The sequence below is a fragment of the Genypterus blacodes genome, unplaced genomic scaffold (genome assembly GCF_046128005.1).
Source record: "Genypterus blacodes isolate CSIRO-AG114 ecotype Tasmania unplaced genomic scaffold, CSIRO-AGI_Gbla_v1 ptg000032l_1, whole genome shotgun sequence".
Lineage (NCBI taxonomy): Eukaryota > Metazoa > Chordata > Actinopteri > Ophidiiformes > Ophidiidae > Genypterus > Genypterus blacodes.
The window spans coordinates 3,237,329-3,261,497 of NW_027466845.1; positions in this window are offsets into that span (position 1 = coordinate 3,237,329).

A 24,169-nucleotide genomic window follows, 5' to 3' on the forward strand; every position below is an offset into this window, starting at 1 on the left:
ACTCTGGGTAATCCGCTGCGTTTGTATTGCGCAGCATTCAACTGCAGTGGCTCCCCAGCTCTTGAGGGGGATTATGACTGTCCATCCTACATACCTGACCTCTTTCAGATTAGGCACCTCCACCCACACACACTTCAACAAACTTTTTCCATCTTCTGCAGGTTGAAGAATGTCCAAATATTTCACTCTGCCTGTTATCCTCCTAGCTTCTTCCTTCATTTTTAATTCATTCATATTTTGAGCTACTATATTTGTCTTGGAGAAATCTTGTATAATACATTTTTCATGTGGATTCTGCTCCGAACAAAACAAAAGATATTGCTTTCTGCTTTTTTATGTTTAATGCATTACTTTTTGAATAGAAGCGCTTATGAGGTCTGATAAGGTCTGTGATCTGTGACAGTGTAATATCACTGCTGTAGCCACTGCTTGTCTAGGCAGGGTGTGAGATTGGGACAAAATGCCTTCAAGGATAAGCTTCACGAGGCAGGTTGAGTGCGAAAGTACAACATAATTGGTAGATTTATTGAATTTTCAATAGGAAGAAAGAGGGAAAACACTGGAGCTAATAAAATGCCAAGGGCTATTTTCCTATAGAGCAATATTTATGACTTTTTGCCTCTTGCCCCCAATAAGTCGTGAGCGGCATAGGTTTGTGCATTTGTCTGTAGGCTATGTTGTAATTATCAACACCCAACCCCCCGCTATGGAGGGGCTGAGAGAGAGAGAGAGAGAGAGAGGAAGAGAGAGAGAGAGTCAGTCACGCTGTATCCAAAATTACTTTGGTGCTGCTTTTATTCTCTTGTCATGCTGACACAGTTATATTCAAAGTCTGTCTTTTCAGTTGCTCCCCTTTATTGCACATTTTCATTTGCTGGAATTTGGAAGGAAAATCCTGAAGTGAAACAAAGGAATGAAATGCCTACAATGTGTGTTGTTTTAGTGCAGAATGAGCATATGTGCCTTTTTATTTTGTGTTTATTTTAATTAGATTTTATTTCAGACATTATGTTATGGGGCGATAATATTTCAGGGCACAATACTGGAGCTTATAGATAAATATATTTACACAGTCTGCCTGCACAGGATTTCTTAATGTTCCTTTGAATGTTTCCTTCTTCATTACTGGGTTCCAATTCAGTTAGTGTCACACATTAACAAATGGAAGAACAGAAGCACCATTAGCCTGATCTAGATGTTTGAAAACAAGAAATTTCAACTGCATCGCAAGTCCCCTCCATCTTCTGCCTTTCCCCTTTTCAACAATGACAACTGTAATATTCAGAAATTGATGTTTTAAATGCCAAGTCTGGAGCTTCATTAAAGTGGTGTCAGAGGCAATAATAAATATCCTTAAAGGAGGAACAAATGTATTAAGTAATGGCTTTAATCTAATTCATATCATCGCGTTCTCTTCTGGAAGCTATTAAATTCCTGTGATTGGCATATACCTCTTTATCTGGAGGGTAAAATGAGAAACGACCCATATTTTTGTTAAGCATGATATGAAAGCATTAATTTGCAGCAGGAAACCTGACAGAACAGGGCTCCTAGGGGCAAGTTAATACAAAATGATCACATTTTCACTCATAATCAATATTGGACAGTGACAGTGGTCGGCTATTTGTCATCCCGCCAGTCATCTGGAGAGAGTGATATGTGGCTCTCTCTCTCTCCTGGTAAGGGGGCCTCTCAGCGACCTGGAGATGGAAATGGCATTTTTAACAAGTGGCCAGGGAGGCTATTGATTATAGTGCCATTTGTGGGGCTGCCGCTCGTGTGCCCTGAAAGTCTCTCCAGCAGCTACGCCTGTTGGTTCCTAACACACTGAGAGCAGGAATAATGGAATTGGAGCCGGCCGTTATATGTAGTCCAGTTTGGAACATTTATGTGGGTTATGATGCTACTTTCTTGCTTTGTCTCGCTCTCGTACAGCGACAAGCCAAATGGAACTACTTGGTTGTAGCGATATCACAGGTCGTAAAAAAACTGTAACTGCAGTGTGTGTATGTGTGTCTGTCATTAACTGAAACCTGTTAAATTAACTCCTTATTTTAACGATTTGATGTATACATAACGTTATTACAGTGAGGTAAACATTGGCTTTATGTGTGTAGTACTTAAGCAGTTATGTTGGGGAGGTTCCTCTGTAAAATGGGTTATACCAGCTTGTTCTACTATCAAACTAAGACATTTTGGACATAAATTGTGTTAAATTGAGTGTCAGATTTTCGTCAGGGGCTGTTTTTTTTGTTCAATTTGGCGTGGGTGAATATAAATGTTATCTGTTGATCCGGGACCATCACCTTTTCATTTGATCACAATCCACACTTGGTTATTACTTTGTATGAGCCTTAAGCCTTCTGGGGGGAAAATATGAAGTTGTAGCCTAAAATGAAAAGCAATGTGATACAAGTGTGTATGTGTGTGCTGCTCTTACATCTGTTTACATATTTTTAAGATTCCACAAATACTGGCTTTCCATCTGTTTCAATCTCAGTCTGTGATGGTGGAAATATGACAGGCTTTGACTTAGTTGTTTCACACAGCTGGTGTTCCATTTCAAGCCTTTATCTGCAGAAAGACAGTCTGGTCGCCAAACACTTTGGGAAAGATGAATAAAAAGGTACATAAAAGAATATTGTGTATGACACATTTCAAGCAGTGTTTGAGCTTCCTCTTCTCTTACTGCAATTCAGTTTTGCTTCTTACCTTCTGTCCGAGATAAAAGTGTATAGATGATTAAATAAAAGATGATGTGCAAATCAGGATGTAATAGGATTCCACTCTGTCTCGGACAAAGCAAAATACATCTGCCTGTTCACTACTTTACAATCACCCCTTTACTAGATGTTTATGTAGTTATATAGTGGAAATGGAATACGAGCAACATGTATTTGGAGATAGAGAAACAAACTGGTGATTGCATTTGTGCCTTTCCATGTTGGGTGAGCTACTGTAGTGGATTATGATCAGTTAGAAAGATACATTCTCTACCTGCTATTGTGATTCTAGTCCAAACAAAACATTGGAGGGGTATTGTATTGAAAATATTTTGCTCTTCATCTCTATGGCTTCATTTCTGATGTCATGCAGGATTTCCCCCACCTATTTCCCTGGGGGGTGCCAAACCCCCCCCAGTGAATGAAAACCTAATTGGGGACAATTACCCTGTAGAATGAGTACATATTTGGAGCCACCTGTTCAGAAGGCGCCGCAGGTGATGTTGCTTGTGAATATGAAGTGTGTTCACCAGGTGGTTATCTCGGCCTCCTGTGCCGAGCTGATGAATGTGTTATAGGACTGCTGAGGCGCCTTTTACTGTAAGCAGGGAACAAGTGGTGTCTTTGTTCTCACCATGTTAGGAGAGATTCTCCACTTTGACCTACTGCATATGGTCTCTTTTAAATCTTGTACAATCCATCCATCCTCTCTGGGTTGAGGATATAAACAGTCTGGTCCTCAAAAAGATCTGTCCCAGCCCCTCACATTGAATATTTAGTTGAGGACTGATGTGTGATGTGTTCCACCACATCCAACAACGACAACAACAACAAACTCTATAAAGCCAAAATTAGCATCTTGTGACAAGGCTTAGACAGCAACGGTGCTTTGATGCTGACAGAAACCTGATTGAATCGTTGGAATTCACATATTGGGTAATTAAATCAAGAACAAGAGCAACAACTGGCCTCTGGTGTGGAGGAGTTTGGTCTAGAAAAAATAATTTGTCATGAACTGACTGGCGTTGTTTCGCTTTTGCCGTCTTTTTTTCTCCACCTGCTTGACACTTGCTGTTGTTCTTCACTCCTACAATCCTGGACTGAAAATACTGAAATATTTTAGTTCTTTATCTGTATTTAATGAGGTCGTTTCTGGAAATGTTATCTCGTTGGCGGTGGCAACGCTCTGGCTTTATGTCATTTATTACATGAAAGAAAGGGAGTGTGGAATTAATCAACAGTTGATCAATATTGGCTTAACTGCAGCAAACGGAGAACAATGGCGCTTCTGCTCCGACGACGCCGTTTGAGTGGAAAAGAGATACATAATACATAAGCCAATTTTACGCCGTGGCACTGGAAACGCAGGCGTGTGGAGCCACACTTTACATCGCTGTAGGTGCTCAGTCCAAAATGACACAATGCCAAGTCATTCTGCTGATCAGCAAACACACCCAGACCACAGAGGAAGAACAAATCAGCAAAATCAGCTGGTGAGGGCTCTAAATCTGTCGCTGCTCAACGCTTCACGGCACACAGTTTGAGACTCAATTCTAATACATCTGGTACGTGTAACAATGTGGTAAAGAGACACAAATGGTGTTTGTGCTGTTAAGATGCACAAACTGAGTTATTTCATGGTTGAGGAGAGCAGTTTTACAGATTATTTTCACAGCGTGTTAGAGTGTATTTTGTTGTGATCTCTAATGTTGTTTTGAGAAGAAAAAGCATTCTTGCTAACGCTGAGGCATCTGTGTTTGTTTTCTCGCATGGCCTTGGCCCTGCAAATGACAGCTTGTGTGTTTTTGTTCTTTTATAAACTGCAAAATCGCATTTGTTCTCCCACTGTGGCGTCAGTATTGCATAGAAGTTCCTGTCGCTATGATATTGCTGCGCTTGTGATACAGCAAAGCTCTTTGTGCTTCTGATACAATGAAATGATACACTTACACATCCTTCATGCAATTGGTGCTTAAATCCAAGGCAGAAGTTAACAAGTTATCACAAACTACCTGCTGGCACACAGGCATTTGCCAGATGGCGGTTTGACCTGAGTAAACAGATTTGCTGAGGATGATTGTGTTATCCTGATGTGAGGGCCCACTGAGACGCAGCTGGCAGGAAAGAACATAGTGAATTTGATCTGTGACAGGGGCGTTAACCTGCTGCACAAGAGGAGCAGGGATTTGGCATCGTATTCAAAACTGTATAAACATATAATGTGTGTGTGTCTGTGGAATGTGGTATTTAATTTGTGTTGGTAATAGATGAAGTGTCTGTAATATGGATAGAGTTTGGATATGACTCAACCAAATTAAGGGATGCTGAACGTTGTCATCAAACGCATGCCGTCAGACAAGGGGTCAGGCTTAGTCAGACTAAGGGTCAGGTTTATTCAGACTGGGGAACAAGACCTGGTCTGTGTGTGTGTGCAAAGGGAAATAATATACTATAAGCCTGCAAATTACTTTATACAAAACTTGCAGGTCGCTCACTTTACCAAACTATTTAGCATCATGCTGTTTTACATTACTCTAGGCTTAACACTTATTCCAAGTTAACCCCTTAATCTTGTATATGGAAATCATCTTATTACCTCTGATGTATGGAGCTAGAACAGATAGAGAGTCTGGAGAGCTGCTCAAGGCCAGTGTGCTTAGTGCAGGCACACACACGCCTTTATTGCACAGTGAACAATTCTCTCCTTCCAATAAAAAAAGTTTGATTTCTCTCACCAAAGTCCTCAGCAGAATTCTCTGTGACCTTAGGGCGCCTTAACGTTACATAAATGCTTACAGAAGCATCCATTTTCATTGCTCATTAATTTACTAATTGCTTCTCCAACTGTCTCTCTTTCAAGGGAAAGTTTACTGACCAAGAGGGCAAATATCCCAGCTGGTGTCTGAAAACAACCTATTAATCCTTTGTCTCAGCAAAGTGATGAACCTGCTGACATTCGCCTTCCATCCCACACATATCACAACTTGTCCAAGATCCAATTTATATGCAGTTTGATTTTATAGAGTCAGGAACCGGCCAACATTTAAATCGCGCAAATATTAACGGCTTATGGCAACATCTAGGCTCAATTTTAAGAAGATTACTTCATCAATCTTCTAAACACTTTTACTGTTGAATCATTGTTAATCAGTGAATTGAAACAGTGGAAATAATTAATTTAATCCACAATTATCTTCAATGAAAGCTGTATTTCTGGACACATGGACTATTTGGAATGTCATCTTTGTGTAGCAGCATAGATTCATTAGTCAGCACAACACAAATTTGGAGCACAACCAGAAGATGATTTGTTTTTCGATAGTTAAATACCTTCATTTGGTCTTGTTGAAGAACTTGAGAACTTGAATTCTGCAACTTTGCAGCTGTCACCCTCAGCAGCCGCACTGTGATTGAAGTGCCTCACCATCCTGCCAGCTGCAACAATGGCCCACTGCAAGCAGGCTGCAAATCAATCTTTTGTTGTCACAAGTGTGTGCAAAGCACGGAACAGGAGACATGTCAGCTCAGATGAGACTGTTGGCTGACACCACAGTTTTGCCTTTTTGTGGACAGCATCACTCGGCCAGCTCGTCAGCACAGCCTGGTTCAACTTTTCGACCGTGTTCGCCACCTGTACGCTCAGCTATAATGTTCTCTGTTTGCAGGACCACTGACTTTTTAGCTGCATCAGCAAAAATACAGTGGCATACAACCGTAATGTGACTTTCAGCATTTAGCAGGTTGTGATAGTCACCATTTCAGATTAATGTAGTGCCTTTAGCTCTTCTTCTGTCAGCTGTGTGTAGTTACTGTAACCTTTGAAGAGATGCTGTATGATTTCCTGCTTCAGTGCCGTTTATCTAGCTTATGAATCTCATTTGTGTGATGGCTTCTGCATGCAACAACTTCCCTTCCAAAGCATTAGGAGAACGACGATCCTCTCTCCGTCTGCACTGTAACATTCAAGATGCCAGCTTTTCCGATGTTCAAACTCTCAAAATTGCATTTCTATTGCCATCTTCACCCAGCTCCTCTTTTACATTTTCCTTCCTTCTTTATGTCTGGTAAATTCTTTGTAGCAATTAATTGATTAATAACCCCCAAGCTGCTAATTTGCTGTATTTTTTGGTTTTTACTTTGGTTTATTTCTGTGTTCAGAAACTGCACATTGTATCTACACCAAAAAGTTGTGTTAGTCTTGTCTAGGTCAAACGTCTGGAAACATTTTTCACTCAGTTTGTCTCTGCCTCACCTTTGATTTGTGATTGACAGGGTCATTAATTACTTTGTTTGACAGGAGAGAATGCTGACTTGTGACCTTGGAGATCACAGGAGAAACAAATCCTTTTGGCTGGATGTTTTTTTGCAGAACTTGCTGTGTCAATGTTTAGCACAAAGTAACCAAACCTTTGGTTACACGTTGACCTAATGCTGTCCCATGTTCCAGTCAATAATCTGAGGGACAGAGTCATAACTGGAGGACCGGTCGGGCTTGGCCAAGCTGTGCACTCTGAGTGCCTTTTAGGTTTATGAACGGATCACTGCATGTCCTCACACCGACCTGCTTGTATTGGAAGGCACTCAGCCTAAAACATTAATTTGCAGACAACAACTTTTACAAGCTGTTATTTACATCATACTGTATTTCTTGGCTCCAGATTATGCTTTTAAACATCTATATCATTTGAAGTCATTAAGTAATGTTGAACACTGAATCAAAATGGTGTTCATACTTGCTTGGGTGCATATTGAAGCTAATTGAAGAGTCAGCAAGGCCCGAGTGCAAACTCAGCCAGATACTTTCAAGTGTGAGGCTAATTTGCTTCATTAACAAAATTGGGTTGAACCATGATTTTTCGGTGTTTGCACAACTAAAGAACTCAAATGCTTGACAGACCTGTTGAGCGTTACGTCCTTGCTGACATAGAGGATATATGGAGCGATGCTCGAACAAATGTTAGAGCTCATTGAAGTGCATCCAAGGACCCAGGTTGTTTAAAACTGAAAACCTTTTTATTCATTCTCAACCCATTTATTACTGCTGCTGTTCTATCCCTCTTGCAATCCATCCAACTTAAATTGAAATATCTTCTGATCGCAAACCTTTCAAATGTCTGCATGCAGACGGATAAACAAACACCAACGTCTTTGTTTCCCAGGAACTGAATGCGGATTTCAAGCAATTCTCCCAACAAGGCTTTTCTGTGCAGGCGTAGCAGCCACTTGAACATCAGCATGTGTGAGATGATAATCACTACTGCGTCCTTGTGTCCTCTGTTGTTGTTACATGTTGCTCATTAAAGCCGCTTAGCGAGGGGCCGGGCCACAGCTGTACATGTGCAGCCATATGCGGGGCTCCTCCTGTCCTCTCCTGTTTGACACATAGGCTCTGCTGGTGCCAGATGAGCTCTCACTGACAGCTGGATGCAGGCTGGTCAATCCTCATGGGCTCACCTGTCAGCCTGTGTTTCTCTTTGCCTTCTAAAGCAGTGCTGACACTTCCTCCATCCCGCTCCCGTGTTCCTCTGCTGTCACTCTTTCTCCTCCCCTTCACCTTCTCTATCTCCCGGTTTCTCCTCTCGGCAGCGCGGGGTTAATTGTGTCGCTGTACGGCCGGGGAAGTTGTCTGCACCAGCCCCGCCGTCTCCTTCAGCACCATTGCTCCGGCTCTTTTGTTCTCTCCTCCAGCCACTCCCCTCTTCTCACTTCTGCCCTGTAAACCTTCACATTTCTCACATAATATAAAACATTAATTGATTATAACTTAGCAATTCTGGTCATTTTATCAATTAAAAAGCCTTGTTCTTTTGATGAATTGTTTGATTAAATTTGTTTGGGTTTGACTGTAATCGAAAATTACAAACTGCTCCTTTGGCGCATTTGCATATCTGTACAATATTTATGTGTAGGCTGGATCAAGAATAAGCTCTGTTTGATTTTTTCCGTGTTTGATCTGCTGCCGTGTCTCCATGATGAACAAGATGTCTATCAGTGTGAGCAATTCCGCTCCTTGATTTTGTTTGTTTTAATCAAGTTTAATTACCCAATCTTGACAAGTGAGCTGTGCGACCTGCCAAAAAATCATGGCTTTATTCTCCCTACTGACAAAAACTTGGAGCACTGCACCACTTACTTAAAGCTGACATTATTGATATGCTCCGATTATGCTTATCAGATATGAAATGTCAAGCAAAATTCATGCTTAACTGTTATTTATGTTCCTGTCATTTTTCCAGTCAGACTCCAGGATTGCTATGTAGATACTCTAGACTCCAATCACTCACACACAGTCACACTCTTGTTTCTCACACTTTGATAAGTTCCACAAAAATATAAAAGTTAATTGAAGAAAGTCTGTTTTAAGGTTGTTCAGACAGCAGTTCTCAGTCAGTCGTCGCATTTGTTATGTTTTACCCAGTCAGGCTTATGTGTGTGGATCCAACTTCTTGGCAGCGCCGCTGACAGAAGTCGCTCTCATCACAATATCGAACAATTGAATAGAACGCGACCTCCGTCCTGTTTTTTATCTTTAATTAAACCATTCACTGCTTCCTTGTAACGTGAAACTCCGGAGCATCAAGAATTTAGTCTGTTGTGAAAAGAAAATCCATCAGGTATTTTCAATTGTGTTGCTTTAGTGACGAATGTGACAAATATTTCTCTCGCCAAACATTCCTTATGATCTGACAGCAACAAATACACAATACATACATACATACTATCAATACATTGTGCATTTCAATCGAGGCGAGACGGTGTAGAGTGCTTGAAGAAAAAAACTTCAATGGAAAAACAATTCTGTAGTCCTTCTCATCTCAATAAGGAAGGTGAGTGGGTACAAGCACAATTTTGACTGATGCACTCTGAAGGTCAAATAAAAGGAACATACCTCCTTACTGACAAACTGTACGCTCCAGCATGCCAGAAACTTGTCCTCACTGTCCACAACTTCTTTTTGCATGTAATATTTTATTTCTGCAGGCATGCTGCTGTGACCGTGACCAATAAACTAACTCTGAAAAGGACAGCGTCCAATGTTTCAGCTCTCTTATTTGGCTGTGGCTCAGCTTCTTCCTCCTCATTATTCCCCTCTCCAATCTGGCATGTGCAGGTGGTCTTGTGGGCTTCCTTTGCCAGAATGCCCCAGTCTCATCCTTGAGCTTGATATTCTATATGGTCAAGGTGGGCAGGATTTATGTCGTAACCCTTACAGCACGAGTCAAGGCACTTGGCTGTGTGTATCAAGCATAGGGTCATTGTCATATTTGAAGTCAGCAGCTGCAGTATTCTGTTTCTCTCTCTGCCATCTTCGCATCAGCTGCGTCCGCCTTCAGGATGTTTTTTTACGTGGTGCAGCACAGGCAGTACTGATGAGATCCTTCGGTAAATTCCAAGACGGGCGTACGTACACCCCTGACAGCCTTCAGGTCTGAGATGTCCTGCCAGGTTAAGGTGGGGAGGTAGGCGCCTTGTCAGAAGACCCTCTGTGAGAGAAGGTATCACCAAGCGGCACATGTTGGGGCCTGGAGTCAGTTTTCGCCTTCCTTTTTCCCCGGAATGACTTATGGATCGTCACATTCAAGCCAAGCTGGGTGTCTGTGCTAGCGTGAGGCATATTTCTCTCCTCTATTCCCCTGTTGTACATTTTCATTTTCAAAACCGCAATGAATGCATCAGCACTCTCCTCATGCCCTCCTGTGGGAAGATGGAAAGAACGATAAGGCTCGTGCTAATGCCATGCTGATTGTCTGCGGTTGCTGCAACAAAGTCATTAGCAGCAGTTTCCCTCGTCTTGTTGCAGACATCTGAATTTGTGGTGTTGATATTGGGATTGGCACACAGTCCAGTCTCTACCACATGTAAAATGACACCTTCTCGTTTGCAGACAATCTTACTACAGCTGTTGTGCACCGTATCTTTTGTGTAAGCTTGATATTGGAGGGCTGTTGCAGGTTGTTGCTAACGGCAGCAGGAGAGCTCGCTTGGGTATTTTTTCGCAGCTTTGGAAGGGGGATGAACTTGTAAATATCAAAATAAATGTCTTGTTTTCCTCACTCGGTGTTAATGTTTATCACTGCAGTAACCTGTCACATTTTGTTGTGTTGCTGCTTTAGCAAGCTGTGGTTGCCCAATTCCTAATTGCTGAACATATCCAGGTATAAGGATGTATTTGATTATTGCACTTGGTTGATTGCTGTTAAATTGTGACTCGGTTGACGGAATGCCACATACTGACTACAAACATGATCTTTGTCAGGTTCAGCATTACAATTACAATACCATGTCTGCCACGTGAGTTTGTTTCATTTCATTTTCCTACCTAACCTTTGTCACGATAATTAATCAGCCATTCTTTTTCGGCTTAATTTGATTAATTACTCTTCTGCTTACGTGGCGGTGAATAAACAACATACAGTCGTTTCATTTATCAACAAAACTCACTGCGGGTAGTTCAAATAACAGCATGTTAATAATTGATGATGTTGGCTTAATGTAATTAATCAGTCACAAAATTTCAACAGAAAACCAAGAAATAACTATAACTGCTGGTTTGCTCACTTTTGCTACAATGTAAACATGAGAACAAAGAACACACATCCGCACTCATTAACACACATCCGTGAGCCAAGACCTGGTTAATGTAGTGCATCTTTCCTTTTGATGTGAACAACAAGTACTTCTCTAAACATTACATTAGAAGTGATTTATGTAAGTTCATGATTTATGAGTTGAGCTGTGATGTAACCTGTCACGCCCCTGTGTTTAGTTCTAACACATACCTTTTGTATATGAATAAGAAAAGGTCATCAAGCAGCTAATCTTTCATGAATGGTATCACAGAACGTAGTGTTTTGTGGCATATCCCTTGGTGTAATATATTCATATAGATGTCCTCTGCTGTTTTGCATTAATCGTTATGGAACGGCTGTGTGACCGAGATCTGTAGGTAATGTAAAGCATTATTAGTGTTTGGACAGAACGTCATTACAGTCTAACAAATGATATTGGATATAGAAAATGTTTGAAGACTGATGAAATGGTAATTACCGCTGCTTGTTAGAGGTGTAACAGCAAACGTGTATCAATACATTGATTCTGAAAGCTTCATTGTGATTGTACTGATCAAGTTCACCTGGTCCACATGGTCCATTTGGGATGTCAGAAGAACCGCTGCATAATTTGTCACATGAGCAGTCAACTGTAGAAGGAATTAAATCTTAACACGGAAACTACTCTACTCGCGCGTCTTCATCATCATGTTCATAACCAAGTTTATTTGTCTTTTTCTATCATTGCATTTTCTTGAGCTTTCAGTTACTTTGATGATGTATTCTGTATGTTTGTGGGATTCAAGATTTGTTTCAGTACGACGCACACAGAATGTGGACTGCACATAATAATACACTGTAGCCATGAGTCGTCCATGTTGAGTGATGGAAAAAAGTATGTGTGACCTTGGCCAGATGGAGAGGAAAGCAGACATAAGCAGAGCATTTGAAACCCTGTTGTGTGGGCCGCTGCTGCCTGTATGCTGCTTTTGTTTGTCTTTAGTCCAGCATACAGTTTATGTAGTTAGTTATTGCAAGCATGCCTAGAAAAATATTCCATTAAGATGTTTTTAAATTGCCATTGAGTGAACCAGGAGGTAAAATCGATAAACAGACCAACTGCATCACTTTTATTTAAGTGATTACTGTATAACTTGAATTATACAATATCCAAATGAACCCAGGGCCGATTCTCAAAAGCTAGTAAAGGGCTGCTCCTTCCCATGACATTGTACAAAGATGGTAAATTGAATTCAAATCTTGTGGAGCTAGCCCAGGCACGTTCTAGCTGTGGTCTGTGACCTTGGGTGAGACGTGGCTGCATCACTTCCACAAATCAAAGCACTTGTGTGAGCTGCTCCACTAGAAATAATAATAACTGGGATGACACTGCAATTAAGGCAATAAATAGCTTTTTTCTTCAAACATCATGTATACACCGTAATGACATTAAGCATGCTTACTCAGAGTAACCGACCTAGATTATGTGACTAAATATGAATTGATTGTCCTTTATTGATCCTGCTATTATTCTTCTGCATGTTTATATTTTTTTTAGCAGCTAACTAGTCTACTACATCCCTACGTTCAGAAAGTTCTCCTTTTTCTCACAATTCAATATGTTTAGAGATAGGATTCAGGGTTTTTGAGTGAAGCTAGTTGTTTTTCAGACTGACTTAGCTCTGCTTAATTGGCTGCACCTGTTGTTTATAAACAACCCACAGCTTCAAAGGATTTGAGCATTAGCTGTCACTGAAACTGCTTGCAATTTCTTCATTCTTTCAGGTACAGAAACCAATCATTTTCAGGCCTTCATACTCTTAATTTTTCAGGCACCTACTCTCTTTAATGTCTGACTTTGAACAGATGTTATAATAAAAGCCCAAGGTGTGAACCAAATGAAGTGGTTAAATGTTAAGCCTAACTTTTTTTTTGTACATAAACACTGTTTTATAAATAAAGTAATTCCATTGCTTCCAAGGTGCAGTGGTCAAATGCAGAGCGTTTCTCCTGTCCTATTGCTGTATCTCAAGCTCACCCTCCATCTCTCGCCTTGTACTCTGGTGTTAATGCTAATGGAGTGCTGAATCAGTGAGGACAGGAAAGGTGATGGCTAGCCTGAGTGGACTTCTGTCCCGTATAAAGTCCCATTTCCAGATGGGCCGAGGATGATTTAGTGATGAGCGTAGGGGTCTTTTAAATGAGTGAGTGCTCGAAATGCAGAGACACATCTCCACACCCAGCCATTTGGACTGGAATGGCAGAGGGGTGAGCGCAGAGGTCCTGTCCATTTGGAAGACTGACAGCACAATCAGAGATGTCTTAATCACGTCTGGTTGTCTCATCGATCAAAGAAAGCACCATAACTAAATGTTATACCTCTGTCCATCAATGCACCGGTACAGCTCTGTTAATAATTTGGCTAACCTTCAAAGAAAGTTCTTCCAGAGAGCAAGACGGCAAAAACCCTAAAAAAAACCAACCTTTAATTTGTTAAGGTTTCTCTTGAAATTCTTTCTCTGCTATGTTTGATGTTAACACCTCCATTTCAAAAGCTCATGACACTCATGAACTCATAACGCGACTGTTGTTCCCTTTAGCCTTCATAAGAAGAATTGAAAGGAAGCTTTTAAGCGGATCACAGAAAGCACAAAATTAATTTATTATACGCATTTACAACCAGAATTAAATGCCATATACTGTATTGTAGGAATATATTTTGTTGATGATCCAATCAGGGTTGGACAGCATTCTCCAGACAGGCTTTCTCCAGGCTACTAGACGTTGATAGTAAAGTGGTTTAAATATATACACACCTAACACCAGATGGTTGTTTGGGCAGGTAGGTCATTGGTTGTACGTTAATGGTGGTGATGAGATACTGCAGGTGAGAATGCTTATAAAACTGCAATATAAGGCAATATAAAGCCCCCTCCCTTCTACTATCCTCGGTGAGTCACAACATTTTGTTACTCTGTTAAATCCTAATTAATTATGAGAAATGTCAAGACATAAAAACACTTTGACATTCTAAACTGTGCTGCCCATGGCCCAGCTTAAGACCACAGCTTTGTTATATTTTAAAATATATGCACAGGGGAGCTTCTTCTGTGCCATAAAGCACCAGGCTACTGTCTCAGCACTGATCAGTAATAGTGATTGCCGGCATGGTTGGACTCTTCCTTCTATTTCATCTTAATGATCTTTCCACTCAGTTAGTCATTTCCACCACATACTGTATCATTAATCTTTACAACCACGGTGACCCTTCAACCCCGGACAACACTTCTGTACACCTGTACTTTTCCGTGCAAGTACTACTAATACTATTATTATTTTTACTAAGTATTGTAGCTTTGAATGCCTTCCCTTCTCAGGTGACGACTGTCCAGAGGATGTTTCTGTGTTGGTTGCTACTCCAGTCTTAACGATCTTAATGAACAATTGACCCCCAAAAATCAATCAAGTCCAATCAGTACTGTGAGATTTAGCTTTGGTCATTGGGTTTAGACACGTATTTTATCTCAGGACATTAATGATTGATTATTGTTGCGTTGCCGTAACAATGTCATTGATTGAGCGTATAGACCTGGGTGAGCTACTTTCTGCTTAAGGTAGGCATGATGCATAATGTGCATTTGCTTAAAGTCAGCAGGTAGACCTGAGCATTAGCATTTGGTTTGTGCTTTTTGCATTTTCTGTGCTAAAACTTCAGTGATTAATCGATTATTGACCAAGCAGTTCATCAATCAGTTTAGGTATTTGGCATTTAGCATTTCCAACATCTCTCTCTTTCTGTGTGATATTTCCTCTTTGTGTTGTAGAATAAATCCTGTCCTCTCCAAATTAACGTTATTCTCTTTGTTTGGACACACTTCTTACAAAAAAATAAAATCAAACAAAAGAACAAAATCAATGACAAAACACAAAGCCTGTGTGCTTCAACCAACTTTCTGCAGCCTTCAAGCTGGACTCATAAAAGCTGCCTGGCTGTCACCTCTGTCAGCACAGTGGTAAAAGGTGGATGAGACGTGTCATCCCAACAAAATTTAAAATGTGTTTTGAGGTCCCAAGCTGAGAGGCTGCCATTCTCCTTTCATCCCCAGGCAGATTTAATGCCCGACACAACTCCTAAGAGTAACCGGCCCACCACAGCACATCAAGAGGTGTATTTCTATCTCGCTCCATCTCTCTGTCGACACAGAAGTACCCAGGTGGGGGGTTGTGCAACAGGACCTTGAATTCCCTTTAGATTGTTTGTAGAGGTCAATGATCTGACCTCTTTGCTTCCTGTTGTAGTTGTCTGAATAGGAATGATGTTTCAGGAATTTATATGCCAGGCTACTGTTCAAGAAAAACACACTGTCATGTGTGTCTGTATTGTGGTAACAGTGTACATTTTAAAATCTTGATTCATAGCTATTTATTGCATATTCTAAATGTGAGATTTTTTACATTTATTAAAGTATATTAACCCCCTCTTCTGTAACACTAAGTTCAGTGTTTTTAAGCTGAATTCTGCAACTGTAAGTGTGTTGTTGTACTCTCCTGCAGCAAGAAGTTATGGCAGTACATCATACATGGTTAAGTTAAGAAAAGTAAAAGGTTTTGTTGTGTTGATGCCAGCTGTGTTTTTGAGCCAACCAATGCAACACCTGGGAATGTTGATACCTCTGGTCTTATAGTGTTGGATTTACAGTAGATGTCTACAAATGGCAACATGTTGTGAGACGTTTCATAGCCCTTGTTCTGCTTCTGACATTTTGAAGGTAAGGCATCAATCAAAACATTCAAACTAGAGGAAAGCATGCTGACGTTAATGGGTGAATCTTAAATTAAGGAATCGTGAGCAATCATTGTGGTGGCGCTATATGACCCAGAATAGAATCCTTGTTTCTTTCCCAGTGGCAGAGGTGAGAATATTACACTTATGAGCTTGATGGCTTATATTTTCACTCCATGTTGTTTATTGTTGTCACATTTCTCCTTTGGACCGCTGTGTCGACGACAAATGTGTCAGTATGTCCCCTGAACATGTGAATCTGAGAAAGGGGCAGACAACATTTCATCCCCTATTAGTGATCCTGTTTTCTAGTATGGAACAGATCAGCACAGAGGGAAAAAACATCATCACAGAAACACCTGACTTGAGTCTGAGTGCTCCTTTCCCCTGCTGTTATTTCAATGTAGCTACATTTTGAACTGGATATAGGGGATAAATTTCACACTGACTCCACTCATTATTACTCATTGAATTTGCAGTGATCATAAGTGTTTCTGAAATGGAAGCACGGGCAGCAGGCTGGGGTGGCTGTGTGGTTGCTGGCCAGGCAGCTCCAATAAGCCTGAGGGGGCTCGAGTCTACCTGGAAGTGTCTGGGAGATGATGTGATTGTTGGTGATGATACGGGGTAATGGATGTGAATAGCTTTCTCTCTATTGGCAGTCTCCTTTTCTCCCCTCACTCCAGCCCCAGTGATTTCATTTTGTAAACACTTCCAAAGTTAGAGGACAGAATATCACTCTCTGACGAACGCAGGATGCTTTGGGTTTGTGTTTGTGTTTGAAAATGAGTTTCTGTCGCTGATCCTCCACCACCTTTTGGCATTTATGCAACATTTATGTTGTGTTTGATAATGAATAACGCCGCCGGAGTTGTTTTATATTCTTAGATCAAGCAAGCCCCAGGAAAGTATACAGCTGATGATCGATTGGCGAACAGTCTAGTAGTTTGCAAATGTACAGTATTCAAATGAATGAGCAACAGCCTGAAGCTAAAGTGAGGTAATGATTTATGTCTGGTGGTACATCGACTTCAGATAACCACAATCCATTTCTCACCTTTCCATAACATTACCTATTGTTGTTTTTGACTTGTTGATGCACCGGCATATGAACTATCTATGAAATAGTGAACTACCTTGCATACTTAAGCACATGCAGGTGTTTAGATATGTCTTGTCTATGTCTCAAGTGCAGGATCTCCTATGCCTCACCTTTGTATTTTTTGGTGGTTGGGCTCGAATGACCAAGTAGTTTCTTTGTGTTGCCCCTGTACTGTGATGTGGCCATCAATTTCTTGCTGCATGAAATTGAAATGCTGTTCACTGCTCTGTCCCCAGTAGGGCCGAAGAAAAGTGAGGAATTCAAAATCCTGTCGTATCGCTGCATTCCACTTGCTGTGTCAAAGCGCAAATGTTTTGTCCTCTAAAGTTTAAACCACAGCCTGGACCTGCAATTGAGCTGTTTTAGTGTTTTGAGACACTGAGACAGGGGTGTGACTGAAAACCTGTTATTTACGTGTGTGTGTGAGTGTGTGTGTACAGTGCTGTTTGACCTCTACTAGTTGATGGCAGTGAGCTGGTGCACCTCTGCTGCCAACACAGGGAGTTCTTGCATGTTCTGTTACCTCCTCCTCCTCCTCTCTAATAGAGACGTGAGTAGCAATCAATCGTCTTGCTGCAGCTTCATAATGTTTTTCAATTATAGCATAGTCTGTGACTTGTGACCGTAAACAAACATTGTTGCTGCTGCAATCCCATATATAGTGTAACTGTGTGCGCGTGTGTGTGTAATGCAAGTCATTTCAGTTCATATCTGGAGTGGTATGGTTGTTCAGCTCACCACATTTCCTCTATATTGCGCTATACTGTATGTCATGTCTTCCCGGGCGTGTGTTTGACTGTGTGTGTGATTACATGTGCATATTCTCTAGTTTATGTTCAGCTGTATTTCCTTGTTCCGTATTTCAAAGCATTTCAAAGCTCCACTGCAAAATGACAGCCTTTGCTACATGCTGCAATCTATTATAAATGTATTAGTTTAGCCCCTGAAATACCACAGTAGTACACCAGCATGATACTGTGTTCAATTATTTTTTTCTCCTTTTTATAGGTTTTGTATCTGCAAATGTTATATTTGATTAAAGACATTTTGGGTTTCATTGCATGAGCTATTGATGCATTACATTACATTACATTATGATCATTTAGCAGACGCTTTTATCCAAAGCGACTTACATTTCATTACCACCCTTCGCAGAGGGGGGAGCAATTGAGGGTTCAGTGCCTTGCTCAGGGGCACGAACCGGTGACCCTCCGGTTCCCAAGTGGAAGCTCTACCCACTGAGCTACTGCCTCCCTACTGATGCGAAGATGAAAAGCACACAAATCCTGCATTTTATCAGTATTTTAAATCATGTTTCAGCTTTATTTGACTTAGTTATTAATCTGATTGTTATGATAGTTTAAGGAAGTTTCAAGTCAAGTTAAGTCAAGTTATTGTTAGACAATATCGATGGAAATAGCTAACGTGAGAGTGGTTTTTTGTGGCCTGTCCGCCGCTCCGGTTCAAGCTTTGTACGTAACGATGTGAAACCGCCGCCAGAGGGGATTCATTAACCATGCCACTCTGCTGTCAAATCGCTGTAACCGGTGTCATGACATGAGACGGTGATTGTTTGTGGCTGATGATGCTATGATTAGTACGTCTCTACAGGAATTTCAGCACATATTGATTTCCTTATTTTGCAGGGATAATAATAACTGATCACGAAAACTTTCTATCCATATCATGACTCTTAACTTAGAGAAAGAACATTTGGAAAATTGGTTATTTATTGGTATTTGTTTGTCACATTTTTGTCCATCAATCAATACTGTGACAGAGTTACTAAGGTGTGTGATTGAGGGCGGAGGCATGGGTAATTGAAGTACGTGGTAGCCGTTTTGGTTACATCATAGAGACGGAGGATAGCTTTGGCTGGAGCCACGCGGCCGCCACAACGCCACATCACCACATCACCATATCACCATGACACTGTGGCTTTTATTTTACTACCTGCTTTCCAGTTTGCAATGCTCTATTAGACAAAATGTCCATCTGCCAATATATTCAGAATGCTGTGTGGAGGTTATTAACATGCCCTTGGCAAAAAGGGTTTAGCTCTGTGGGGCAAGCATCTCCATAAATTGCAGCAGAGACATTTTTATTACAGGTTGTAAATAGAAGTCCCTGCCATATTTTATGACAGCCATCACTAACTCATTCTGATTCTTATTACCTTTCTGTTCTCCGACTCGCGGGACCATTCACAGACATATTCTGTGCACAAGTTTATGTGGTATAAAGGATTGATTAAAAAGGAGTTTATTCCCGATGTAATTGTTCCTTCAGCCTGAGCCACATTTTTGACTTCAGTTGTTGTTTCTGCGTTCATTATGGCGCTCGGCCTGCTTGTGAAAGGTTACGTAGAACATTTACATGGAAATGCCAGGACTGCCAATTTGAAGAGCTAATGTTATGAAAGCATGGACCACAATACATTTCTAATTAGTTTAGGAATTCAAAGTATTATTCTTGACAGAAGCACATACAGTTAATTTACTCTTTTTGAAATAATCTTTGACTGGTAATTTAAAATTGATAGTTTGTTGTATCAGGGAAGATGTCATTTATGTTAATTAAAACGGCGTATGATAGTATTTTGTTTTTTTAATTGACAGTTCCTCACAAGCCGTCATGATTTCCAGTTAGAACAGCTCAGCCTCACACATGCATTAAATAATATGCAATCATTTTTACTCATTATTTTCAAATACGATAACCTTTTGCAGTCTGGCTTGTTTGCTTATTTGAATTGGCTGGCAGGACTGTAATCAGCTTATGATCTCAAACATTTGCTCGCTGTGCGCCACATTGGGATTAACATCGTGTTCATGGATGTTGGTATGTTGACCATTGTCCATAAATTATGGTGGAAATTTATATATATATTTATATTAAACCCCGAAAGGCTTTGAATACCTTTGCTTCGATATTATGCTAATATTTCTGAACATGGAACACGAGAAACAAATGCTGATAAAAAGGTTCCATCACTCGTAATTTTGTTGAGCTCTGATTCTGTTGAATTGTAATTGGAGCGTTAATCATTATCCAGATGGTAACAATGCAGGAAAAATGATCATTTTGCTGCAGCACAACAGTCATGTCAAGAGAGACAAACAACCAAATCTGTTCATTATAGACTTCCAAACTACACCCGGGTCCTGTGCTGGGACACAAATGGGTGGTGTGAATTGGGATGGATGGTTGGATTAGGAATGCTGGGAGCAAGTAGATTATCCAGTATCTAGGCAGGCAGATGCGCGGAGGAGAAAACGACTACACAAAGAGCCAGATCTCCATCAGGGGAACGATTCATGGTGCTCGCTCTGTCACGTCCTGTGAAAAAGCAAATTTCATGGTGTATTTCAAGAGGCCAGTTTTGGGGAAAAAACACAGCAAGGAGACACAGTTTTTCTCCCTGTCTGCTTTCCTCTCAGCCCTCACTTTCTTTTGTTGGAGATGCCGTCCGAAGCGCACCGTTGCACACTCGCACATTAAACCTGGACGCGCCCGCTGTGACATACATCTGCTGAGTATGGCTGATGCCTATGTGCAAATGTTTTAAGAGGGTTTAGCTGGCGACAGCTGGAATGAGCGTCGCTGTTGGCAGAGTTTCTCAGCCCGCGGCCCGTTGCCACGCTCCCCAATTTCGTCCAGCAGAGCTTCATTCTTATCACTGTCCCGCACCCCTTCAGTGCTGAAGCTGGGCCCTCTTCTGCTCGGCCACGTTTATCCAGCAGGCTCTTGTCTGGGGGCGATAAGCCGACAGACTCCCCGCTATAGATGTAGGGGCTCCCACATCCCCGGCGCTGCTCGCCACTTCACTCCACTCTCCTCCTCTCCCGGGTCGGCGAGAGGAGCCCTCCAAACAATACGTCTCTGCCTTTCCTCTGTAGGTCTGACTTGGCTATTACACACCGCACAGCCAGGCCATAAGCTGCTGCTGTCTGTCTCTTTCTTCCCATTCCCTTCCTCCCATGTGCATGTGCTACTACTTTACTACGGAGGCAAAATGTGCGTTGTAGCAAACACATCTCTGAATTGTTTGTGTAATGGACTCAAGAGGGTCCTAGACAAAAGGCAGCGTAGATGCTAATTCCAGCTACGCTTCGCCAGATTTATGTCTGTGTGAACTAATTTTACACACAAGGCGGCAGCCATCAAAGTCGGTCCCTTTATCCACTGTGACACATACATACACTTTGCTTTTGGAACATCTGTGCTGCTCTTATTTTTCAGAACTTCATAGTCACTACTTTCCCACAAAACTGTCCCCGTCATCGTCAGATTAGTCTATTATTATCCCGAATGCTCCATGCTTAGGTTGTCCTCTACTGAATAAGTTAGTGATACCAGGATCACTTGAACTGGGGAGGCAGTGGCTCAGTGGGTAGAGCTTCCGCTTGGGAATCGGAGGGTCGCCGGTTCGAGTCCCTGCTTCGGTGCCCCTGAGCAAGGCACCGAACCCTCAATCGCTCCCCCCTCTGCGAAGGTGGTAGTGTAATGCAATGTAAGTCGCTTTGGATAAAAGCGTCTGCCAAAATGCTCGTAACTTGGAGCACAACATTCTAAGCCCTTTTGGTCCAGGTCATTGGATTTTATACTCGGAAACTAAAATCAGAAATGAAAAAGTGGCCCGTTTCATCAAATGTTGCCCCCGAACTTTAAATCGTAGGCCTACGCTTAGATGATGTAATGCATCAGCATATTTACGTTACAGGGCAATCATGTCGTCCTCTTGTTTCCCCTGAACAGGATAAAGTTATCCACAACTAACCACCTGCAAACTATTAAACGTTTGCTTGAGAAGTTCCGGCCATATTTCTACAAACCACTCGATGCGTCAGAAAATGCCTTATATTCAATTTTTGTGAGTGGCCATTAAATGTCGGGAAATTAGTTTTCCAATTTTTGCTTCAGAATCGGAGATCAAATGAATGGAAAGTGCACCGAGCCTTTTGTTATGCAGATATAATAATCTGAGAATAATCACTGTTTAACAAACAAGCTCAACGCTGCTGCTGATGCCAAACCCTTAGTCAGAGGCATCGACGTGCACTGAGATATATATTTGCCTCAGGGTCATATTTTACCTTGTCTGGTGCACATTTATTTGTAATTTTATAACTCAATTAACAGGGGCCTGTCACACATTAGAATTATGTACTTAAACTGTTGTTTAATAGCCCAGAGAGAAGCAAACATTGTGCTTGTTTATCTGTCTTTGGAAATGTGTATTGCCAACAGATGCTGCTGGTGTCTCACGGAGAGAACACACTACTTTATTTTCTCTCACATCTGCAGAAAGCTTAATTATAGGTCCTGGTGTTTTTGCAGGTTGTTATGAAGGAAGTGCTGCATGATGAGGAAGGGAAGGAGATGGCGGGCAGGTAGCAAATGACTGAAGATTATGTGTGGATTCAGGATATTAATTTGCAGTGTGTATAAAAAATGATGGACTTAATCATGGTTTTCCTCAGAAGCTGTAATTAGGACATTAAAGCCACAGTGTGTGTACGACGCAGCCTGTTTCTGCTCCCCACTCCTGAAGTACCTGTTTTATGAAGTTGGGAGCATAACAACCTTGGAAGTTTGTCAGTAAGCCGCAGCCTTCAATAATATGGATTTACTATTCATTTATAAAGAAGCCTATAGAAAACGTAAAAGTTGTTTTCCTGATATCTTTGTTGGTTCAGGCCTTGATATATTTTCAATACAAATCAGATCCGAAGAGGCATCGCCATCATCACAGTGATTAATTAAGGGTCATTGGGTCGTGTTTATATTTTGTGCAATATATATTCATTCATTCACTCACTTTTAATATTTTGAACCTTGAATGTTATAAGACAGTAACAGTCGATTGTCTCAGTGTTATAAAGAAGTTTAAACATTAGATTCTGCATCTCATTTGCATAATTTTTGCATGAATCTGTTTACATTATCCCCTAATACAGCTGAACAAGTCTTTGCCATTGGATTGTTCCAACACTTTTGAGCTAATGTGACGTAAATCAGCTTCTGCCAAACCAATCTAAGCTACATGGTACATAAATGGTTGTAAGAGTGTATCAGAACCTCTCCTGTTGTTTTGGTGCAGCGATCACAGAACGCCTCGTGCAGCTCACTGACTCAGCTGTTTTTCGTAAATATTAGACGGCTTGCATATGCTTGTGTCATTATAGAGCTGCTAATTTGCAGATTCCACGGGCTTCTGTTCATGTTTAAAACAAACAAATACATCTGCTGTGGCTTTGCTGGAGATTGTTTGCAGTAGAAACGATTTGCCACCATTATTTGACCAACAGCACAATGCCAACGTCATGACAACCCTTCATCCTTCAACATCTGTCCCTCCTTTTCCCCTCTGGTTTTTCAGAAGTCTTCTCCTTATTTTGGCAAGGATAATGCAATTTCCAAGCAAATATACAAACAATAAGCATCTCCACAGAGGTGTTGGTTCAGTGAATGAGGTGAAGAGCATCGCTGTCACCAAGAGCACCCTGCCTCTTCTTGCCTCTTCTTGCCTCTCTTTGCCCCTCGCGCTTGCTTGCTTGCGTGTTTGTTCACACTACCAGACAACCTTAGTTCCACAAACTCCTCTCTAGAGTGCAAATGGTAGATTGAGCTCCCGCTTCTCCTCTTCCTCTACGACGTTAAGCCCTGAGCAAAAGACCGAGCGCGGAGAAATGAATTCCCTCTGAAACCCAGAGTGAGGAGGGCAGGAAATAATTCAGCAGCAGCTCAAGCAGCAGCAGCAGCAGCAGCATCGGCATCAACAGCGGTGGCAGCAGTGAGCGTGAGAGAAGGAGAGAGGGAGAGAGTGAGAGAGAGAGAGTGTGTGTGTGTGTGTGTGAGAGAGTGAGAGTGTGTGAGAGCGAGTTCCAATGCACTGTGCTGAGCTTAGCTGAGCCGTGCCGTCGCGTGGCAAGCTGTGTGTTCCGTTTGGTTTCTGTGCGCTCTGGTGAGGCAGAGCTTACGGGAGGCAGAGATGTGGCTTCACTTGGAG